This window comes from Bidens hawaiensis, unplaced genomic scaffold, assembly GCF_021521415.1.
Source record: "Bidens hawaiensis isolate Kalapana, Puna unplaced genomic scaffold, B.hawaiensis_p1.1 tig00011633_1, whole genome shotgun sequence".
NCBI classification, from domain to species: Eukaryota; Viridiplantae; Streptophyta; class Magnoliopsida; order Asterales; family Asteraceae; genus Bidens; species Bidens hawaiensis.
Window position 1 is genome coordinate 691,926 of NW_027491911.1, and position 9,703 is coordinate 701,628.

A 9,703-nucleotide genomic window follows, 5' to 3' on the forward strand; every position below is an offset into this window, starting at 1 on the left:
CATCGGCTACTTCACCAAATTTTGAATTAGTCTTCAAAATCGAACAAGGAGACCCAAACGGTTCAAGACCGCACAAGTTGGGCTTCCTTCCATGCATAAGCTCGTAACAAGTTTTTCCAAGTCTCTTAACGGTTAACACCCTATTCAGAACATAGCAGGCTGTAGCAACTGCTTCAGCCCAGAACATCACAGGAAGCTTCGAGTCTGCCAGCATAGTTCTGGCTCCTTCAATTAACGTTCGGTTCTTCCTTTCAGCTACTCCATTCTGTTGCGGAGTATATGGAGCGCTGTATTGATGTTCAATTCCTTTCTGAAGACAGAAGATTTCCATTTCAAAGTTCTTGAACTCTGTCCCATTGTCACTTCTGATGTATTTAACTGATTTACTCATGACGTTCTCAACTTTTGTAATTAGATTCTTCACCATCTGAGCCGTCTCATCTTTCGTTTTCAGAAAATATACCCATGAATATCGTGAGTAGTCATCAGTTATCACCAAGCAGTAAGAAGTACCACCTAGACTTTTTACATTCACTGGACCGAAGAGATCCATATGAAGTAGTTCTAGAGTACCGGCAATAGAATTGACCTTCTTGGTGAGATGGGTTTTCTTGTGTTGTTTTCCCTTCTTGCATGCTATACATTTGTCTTCAAAGTTAAAACTTTTTAAGGGAACGCCCATCACAAGCCCATTCTTGACAATGAAGTTCATCTTCCGAAGATGAATATGTCCCATTCTCCTGTGCCACAATTCTGATTCTGATTCGCTTGCTTTTGTCATTAAACAAGATTCTCCGGTGGCCATTTCAGTAGACCTCATGTCCATCACATATGTATTCGTTTCACGTGGAGCTTTCATAACTATCCATTCGTCTGGTATTTGAAAACCAGGCTTCAATACGATCGCTTCATTCTTCGTGAAATGGACAGTGTAATCTTTATCACAAATCTGCGACACACTCAGCAGATTGTGCTTTAACTCCTCCACAAAATTCACATTCTCCAATGTCATTCTCCCATTCGACACTGTTCCTCTACCAGTGATCCTTCCTCCACTCTCACCAGCAAAACTAACTCTTGCTCCCTGAACAGGTTTTAAATCTTGCAACAAGTGTTTGTTGCCCGTCATGTGCCGGGAACAGCCGCTATCTACAATCCAAAGACTGTTGGCAGCCCTGTTCAACTGTTCCTGCACAATAAAACAAAGAGTTAGAATCTTGGGACCCAAGACCAATTGGTCTTGGATCGATACGTCCCGTACCCTGGCTTTCTCAAGTTAGCATCAGGATAATTTTTGTAAGTCCTGTTAGGAAATCTCCTTGCAGATTGAGTGTAATGCCTCCCAAACCTATGTGAATTGAAAGTGTTATATCTTGTGGTTTGGTTGAAAAACTGAGGTTTGTTTTTATAAAACCTTGAATTAGATACATTTTGGCACTTTGTAAAGTTTTCATTTTTAGCAGTAACAAAATGACGCTTATTCTCAGTTTTATTTGGCCTCACACCTCTGAATCTCGGCTTCAGAGGGCAATCTGCAACTAGATGTCCTAATTTGTTACATCTAAAGCAACACCGACTCTCCTTTTTCTTGTCAAATGTTGGTTTGGATGTAGAGGCAGTGTTACCAGCCGTTCGTCTCACATAAGGTGGGACGTACGGATTGAGTGGAGAACTCTTTTTAGAAATTTTATTTTTATCTCCACCGGTGGGTAACCCTACCTTCTCTTTTGTCTGACCAGATTCAGACAACTTATCCGATTCCGATGAGACTGGACTCGAGACAGAAACTTTCACATTTGAAACAGGCGAACTCGTTTAGCCATAGCTAACACTTGGTTCTATATTTGTAACCTTGATGGGAGTTGTCTGAGTAACCTCGAAATCAACAGATTTCTGAACACTCGGATTATAAGTATAGTTGTGGTTAAACGGTGGTGGAACTTCGTGATAACCGATTCCTCCCCTCTTTGCAGAGGTACCTTGATCACTCACGAGGTGATCAAGGATGGCCGAGGAATTCCTGAACTGCTCAAGTTTGCGGTTCAGTTCCACCACCTTCACCTGGTGGTCAGCAATCTGTTTATCCCGATCAGCAATCAATTTAGTTTTTTCTTCTAAAACTTCATAACTAAGATCAATTATTTCAATTTTCTCAGCAAGTTTAGTTTTTAAGCTTTGAATGTCTTTTTCAAATGCTTTTATTTTAATTTTATAACTTGTTTCTCTTGCTTTTGTAAAATGGTGATCTTCTTTAATAGTTTTAAAATCAGCATCTAAACGGACGTACTGATCAGTTATTGTTGCTAGTTGCTCAGACAAATTCTCACAACTAGTACAAATATTCTTATTACTTACCTCGGAGCGATTGTCCTTGTCATCTGCCATGAAAGCTGTTTCTTCTTCAGTAGCTTTCTTATTTCCATCAACCTTCTCACATTCTTCAACTTCAGCCTCAGCCATGTTTGCTTGCTCACCAGATTCATTTGAATGCAGGTTCCAGTTGTACTCACCTGCTTCTCTGGTCAACATGGCATTAATCTCTCTGTTAAATCCAGAGTGTTGTGTAGGCCGACCTTGTCCACGTTCAACTCTTTCATTTCTGCATTCTTTGGCAAAGTGCCCGTATTGCTGACAATTATAGCACCTTACCTTAGATTTGTCGAATCCAGGCCTACCACCAACAAACTTTCTCCCAGTTTTCTTCATAAACCGTTTTACTCGCCTCACAATCATTGCCATTTGCCATTGCAAATCCATCTCCTCCAGATCAACAGCATCGATCTGGTCATAATCCTCATCCAGAGCAGCAGGGTCCACAATCTTCCCCTGGATGTAGTTTTCGTAGGAAGCAATAAATGATGCATAGACTGCAAACTGCTCTTCAGCAGATTTTACACTCATAGGCATCTTGGAATAATTATTGCTTGAGGCATTTGCAGAGAAACCACTTGTGGATGCTTGAGGCTTTGAAGTACTTGATCCTCCAGCAACGAAACAGACATCACCGTTTGAGTTTACAGAAACGTTTCCTTCATGAGAAAAGTCAGAACCTGACTCCCCTTTTGAGTAATAAGCAGCTGATTCAGGCCTCGAACTTGAGCCTGAGTTAACCTTTGCACCATACATACCAGGGTCTTGTATCTGATCTGTTGGTGTTTCTTTTCGAACCATATTAAGCTCATAAGTTCTGAGCTTGTTTACTGCCGTTTCCAGATCATAATTAGGAAAGTCTCTGTCTTCCCTCATAAGAACGGTGTACATTTCCCACTTCGGTGGGAGAGCATCGAGAAGCTTTTCAACGATCCCTTCTTCTCGGTAAGCAATCGAATAATTGCTAAGCTCTGTCATTAGATGATAGTATCTGGTGATAATATCATTCAGTGATTCGTTCTTCAAAAATTTGAAGACGGAGAACTGAGTCTTCAAAAGTTTAATCTTTGATGCACGGATACCCACGTTCCCCTCGAATCTATTTTCAAGAGCATCCCAAAGCTCTCTCGTAGAAGTGTACTTTCGGAACTTATGGAGAACCTCTTGAGGAAGTGCCATTGTTATAGCAGCATGGGCCTTGCTCTCGGCCTCATACATTTTCTTTTCTTCGTCCTCCATTTTGCTATACTTCTTAACCACATCACGACCTTCGTATTGCATAGTTGGAGGGATATATCCATCCTGGATGCACACCCACATTTTTGCATCCTGATATTTAATGTATTGGATGAATCTGTCCTTCCATGCCACGAAGTCAGTTCCTTTCATCAACCTCGGGGCCTTAGTGGCTGACCCCGCTTCTACTTCCATCTTGACCAAATCGGAGATGTTAATTGACGACATCTTTGCGAAAACACGAAAACCCGAAAATTAAAAAAAAATCTTCCAAACAGCACAGTAGGCGAAGTTAAGAATAACTTCGCTTGAAAGTTAACTTCGCTGGAAAGTGTAACTTCGCTGGGTCTTAAATTCGCTTGACTGGGCGAAGTTAAGAATAACTTTGCTTAGAATGAGCGAACTTAGGAGGTAAGCGAACTTGGGAGGTAAGCGAAGTTGAGGATAACTTCGCTGAGTTGAACTTATGAGGTAGGCGAAGTTGTGGTTAACTTCGCTTAATCCTTATATCTTCGCCGAAACCCTACTTCCAGTGACGGCAACTTCGCCTGAAGAACGGTAACTTCGCCCGATGAACAAGGAAACTGTTCAGATCTGATTTCGTCAATCTAGAAGTTTCCGATCGATGTAATGGCTTGAAAATGACTGTCAAACACGAAAATAACACAATCCCAATAAAAACACGTCCCGCGAATAGGTCAAACGAGACGTTTTCTACACCCGCGTGAAATCCCGAACCTCACAATCGAGCCGATGGCTCTGATACCAATTGTAGGTTCCTGGACGGATCGTACACGGGATGTCGCTATCTGCGCAGGTGCGGAATCCCTGCGTAGGTAGATACGAGTGCAGAATATGTAAATCAAACACACGAGCAATGAACGAACACGTTATATTGATAACCGAACACGTGACTCGAGGTCACTATTACAGACACTGACTAGCAAACACGTAACACTCGAACTGAACAACCGAAACGAAAACCTAACCAACTACTTAAACTGTTACAGCGAACAGTTTAAATAGACACGACAACTTCGCCTCAGGCGAAGTTGTCTTTAACTTCTCTTGTTCAACAAGTTCGCCTGAGCGAACTTGTTGACAACTTCGCTTGTTACAAAAACATAAACATAATCAAAAACATAATTACATTACAGACTCGATTACAAACGTTAGACTATGAACTACTGACACACATGTACCAACATTTTCCCGGGGCGGAAAGCATGTTACTATTGAAATGTTTAAGTACATACTGAACGCATGGATTTGCGTGTATATATAAATATTTGATTGTACGGGAATCGTACGGAATGGGTACAGTATTGGGTTAATAGTGTCCCCATATGTCCCTTGAAGTGTTTCTGGGTTAACATTGCCCCCGGAATGGGTACAGTACTGGGTTAACAGTGTCCCCAGATGTCCCTAGAAGTGTTTCTGGGTTAACATTGCCCCCGGAATGGGTACAGTACTGGGTTAACAGTGTCCCCAGATGTCCCTAGATGTGTTTCTGGGTTAACATTGCCCCCGGAATGGGTACTGTACTGGGTTAACAGTGTCCCCAGATGTCCTTAGAAGTGTTTCTGGGTTAACATTGCCCCCGGAACGGGTACAGTACTGGGTTAACAGAGGTTTCACTTGTGGGCTCAGCATAATTACATCGATAATATTATATTATGATATGGATTTATCATGGTTTACTCAAATTGTGAAACTCACCAACTATTCGTAGTTGACCCGTTTTCTCACATGTTTTTCAGGTACAATTAAGATGAAGTGATTGCTTACGTGCTAAGTGCTTGATGTGTGTAAGATTTGCGTGTGGGATGTTAGGATACATTATATTAAATAGAATTATGTATCATATTGTATGATGTGTGTATCACCTAGACGGTAATGAAATATGAGATAATGTAATTTGAAGTATATTAATGTATTCAGTTTTCTTTATAAACAATGTGGTTGATATCAGAGGTATCTGTTGCATCCCGTTTACGTTTCCGCTTTTTAAAATTGAACTTTTGGCACTATTCATGAGAAAAACAACAAAATGCGTTTAAAACCCGCTTTCAAAAGGTATATAAGAGGGACTTAGAGATATTTCACATTTCACTTCTCTCTCTTCCATCTTTTGCATTATTTCCGTAACTCTCGTTCCAGAATCCCAAACGTTCTACTAATTTCCTACCCTAAATTAACCAGCCAAATAATTCCGGCTCGGTAAGTATCAATTGAATGTTTTACAACACTGATTGTTTGGAATTAGGGCTGAATTTTAATCGTTACTAATAACTCTGTTTTATGTGTAGGTTTACAATTTTTCAAAGAACAGTTTCTTAAATAAATTCTTTCATTTCTTCTTCAAATTCTAACCTAAAACATATCAAAGTCATGTGCTTTATGACTAATTTCTACTTTGAATGTGTTTGTGTTTGTGTATGTACAGATATGGCGATCGTTCCAGCATGTCCGTTCGAGAAGAAACACAATATGTGTTCTCTTCTTCAAGTAACAGATGATAACCGGCCAGTAGAACTGATGATCCGGTGGTTACAACAATCAAATATCCGTTTCGCCCTAACGGAGAGTCCAGTTATATACAGGAATCATCAGTTGGACTTCTGGCACTCTGCCGAATTACACAATGATGCAGGAGGTAGGAGGATAGAGGCTACCATGGCGCACCATGAAATTATTATAACGGAACAACTTCTACGAGCAAGCCGGCAACTACAAGATAATGTGGAGAACCCGATACACTTTTGCATTATTGCCGTAACTCTCGTTCCAGAATCCCAAACGTTCTACTAATTTCCTGCCCTAAATTAACCAGCCAACTAATTCCGACTCGGTAAGTATCAATTGAATGTTTTACGACACTGATTGTGACATTCGTAACAAAACGAGGTATACCTTATTCATTACGTAGCGAGTAAACGATAAATTGATAAATTCGTAGTGCCTGAACGAGAAACCAACTAATACGGACTAAGACTCGTATATATATACTGAGGGGACATATATGAGTTATACTATGTTATAGAGGCTAACATATTGATATTTAGGCCTCAGTACGTTTAAAACCATTTAAACAAAAAAGGTTTCGTTTATTGTTACGCTATAGGTTTAAACGCAATCGTTAACATCAAAACAAGCATTTTAGCATCCGTTAAGCCGAAAAAGATTTATAAAACACTTATATGACATATTCTAAGCTATCCGTTAAAATATTTTGGATTTTTACAACGAGTCAGTACGTTTTTCTATTTTACAAAAATGGGCTGAAAAACACTCTTTTTTGCGTTGTCTTTCGCAGTCGAACTAGTTTTCTTGAGAGAAACCGAACCCGAATTAAATTTTGATCCAACATTTACGCGTGGCAGGAATACCGAGGCACTAATGGGCCAAGAGGAGGCCCAAAGGGCCCCCTCTTTGGGCCGACCGCAATATGGGGGGGGGGGGCCCCTATGAATAACTTGTTAAATAAGCTAGGTCTTAGATATTTTTCTTATACCAAATATCAACCAACTCAATATTCTACTGATCTTCTTTATCTCTCAACCAAAACCCTAGAGGTAAACTTCTAATTTCTTTATTTTCATACTTGATTAACAAAGTTTAACCATGGAAAATTAGTTCTTGATTAGTTTTAAACATGTTTAACCATAAAAAAATCATAAAAATAAAGTAAAATCATGTTTTGATGCTAAACAAGTCTATAAATCAAAAATCCGGATTAGAACATGAATACGACGTTTTTACGGTTTGAAAGTTCGGTTAGAAACCAAAACCGAAACCCTAATTAACAAGGTTGTTAAATGGATGATTTATGCTTGTCTTGATGTTACATGATATGTAGATACACTGAGTTTTCAACCCAATACCTGGAGAGTCGTTTAAGCCATCGTTTAGGGGCTGTTTGTGCTTCGATAATGACGGGATTGTTTTTAGGTTATGAAACTTTGAAGGGACATCAGGGATCACATAAGTAAGTCCTTGTTCAAATTTGGTAATCTTTCGATAAACGGAGAATATTTGGCGAATTTATTACCGTTTATTGGCGTTTATTCGGGAAAAATAGGTAAACTCCATGAAAAATTTTCGAAATTTGGTTTGGAATCCAGACATTGTATTTTAAGATCACCGGAAAAATTTGGTAACATTTGGATATGACTAAGTATTTTTGTGCAATTGTGTTTTAATCAAGTTTTAACAGCCGTAAACCGCACAAAAAGTCATTTTGGCCAACGAGTTAGATTCTGGAGATTTTGCAGGGGCTATTTTATGATATTTAGACCACTTGGAAAAATTATCGAATTTTTCGGATGTCGTTTGATATAAATGGGCTATTTATTACTTAATTATAACACTTTTAATGAATTTTTATAAATAGATAATTAATATTAAAATTACTGAAAATATTTTTATAAAATTCTAAATATTTTATTTTTACAAAAATTTCCATAATTTATACTTAAGTGCATATTTAGTTATGATTAATCAAAGATTTAAACTATATTTATTTTAACTAAACCAACAGTTTTGTGTTTAACGGACTGACTGGTATGTCAAAATGTCAAAAGTTGTCAAATATCATAGTTTTAGATGATATTGATAAAAACGAACTTTTTACGTGAATTCCGGACAATTCGGATGGATTGTACCCTTTTTGTATAATCAAACCCTTGTGAAAACGGAAACAAACCCTGCGATCAATCCAGACACTGAAACTTCAAAATTCTTTCATAAATCAAATCATTTTATCAGTCAATATGTTTACTTAAGTTTCTGTGATCTTACCTGATCCCGAAACACATTAACGATCAACTTGGATAGGCACGGAAAACAAAGAAACTGAGCCAAGTCTGATTTTAAACATTTCATAGTATACAACGTCACAATCTAAGAGTACGGTCATGTTCTGCGCTAAACAGCTATACCCAAACTAGTTATACAACTCGATTTAGTTTAAACACTGTACTAGTATTAACGATATGATACCGGTTATAGGATCCAAGCTATAGTCGAGGCACACTACTAATTGACACGTATTACCAGCCGGAATTACGATAAGGTGAGTTTCACGACCCCACTTTCTAAACTATTATAGGAATTTTTGGGGTGGAAAGCATGTTTCTATATACTGATATACTTGAAAATGTGTGATGATGCGAAATATCTAAGTACTAACACTTGAAAGTCCCCACAAACACAAGTGATTAACTCCGTGCCGGTCACGTGTGGATAGTATTATCGGTTTGACAAACCCAACTGATAGGGCCGGTGGGGTATGCCGGAACATGTTAACCAGTTGCACATTGTCATTAAACTTGTTACATTCTGCTATGTGGTGTTAGACATAGTACATACTTGGGGCAAAGTGGCTGTTAAATGCCAACGGGACTGCATGGGTAGGGGGTGGCCATGTGTTTTATCTCGTTTCAGTTTCACTTGTGGCTTAGTATAAAAACATCATACACATACATATATACATACATACTGTGAAATTTACGAACTCGTATACTGATTTCGTTCATACTCGTGAAACTTGAAACTCACCAACTAGACGTAGTTGACCCGTTTTAACATGCTTTTCAGGTGAGCCAAAGTTGGAATAATTACTTACGTGCTTGGTGTTTAGAACAGAAGTTGGATCGCTGTGAATAGATATCAGTACATAATAATGAATAAGAAGCCAAGAACTGATTTTATGTTCTTCACTTAGTTTGTAAACTTAGTACCTACCAATGTAAGGTGATCTAAATTAGTTTGTTGAATTTATTTATAAACAATGTGGTTGATACCAGTATTATCTGTTACATTCCCGTATTACGCTTCGGCAATTACCTAGTCAGGGTGTGAAGAAGTTGGTATCAGAGCCATTGGTTATAAAGAATTAAGATGTCCCTAGGATACCCTAATATAACCGTAGGCTCGATTAGCTATGGGAATAAAATAATATTAAATAATATATACTGACGATTCTCGTGATGAACTCGAATGGGCAAGTGGGTTATTATGTTCCGGAACGTAATAACGGACTTGCTTGTACGTGGGAATTTGAGAAAAAGTCGTTAAACAATCCAATAGGTCAAAA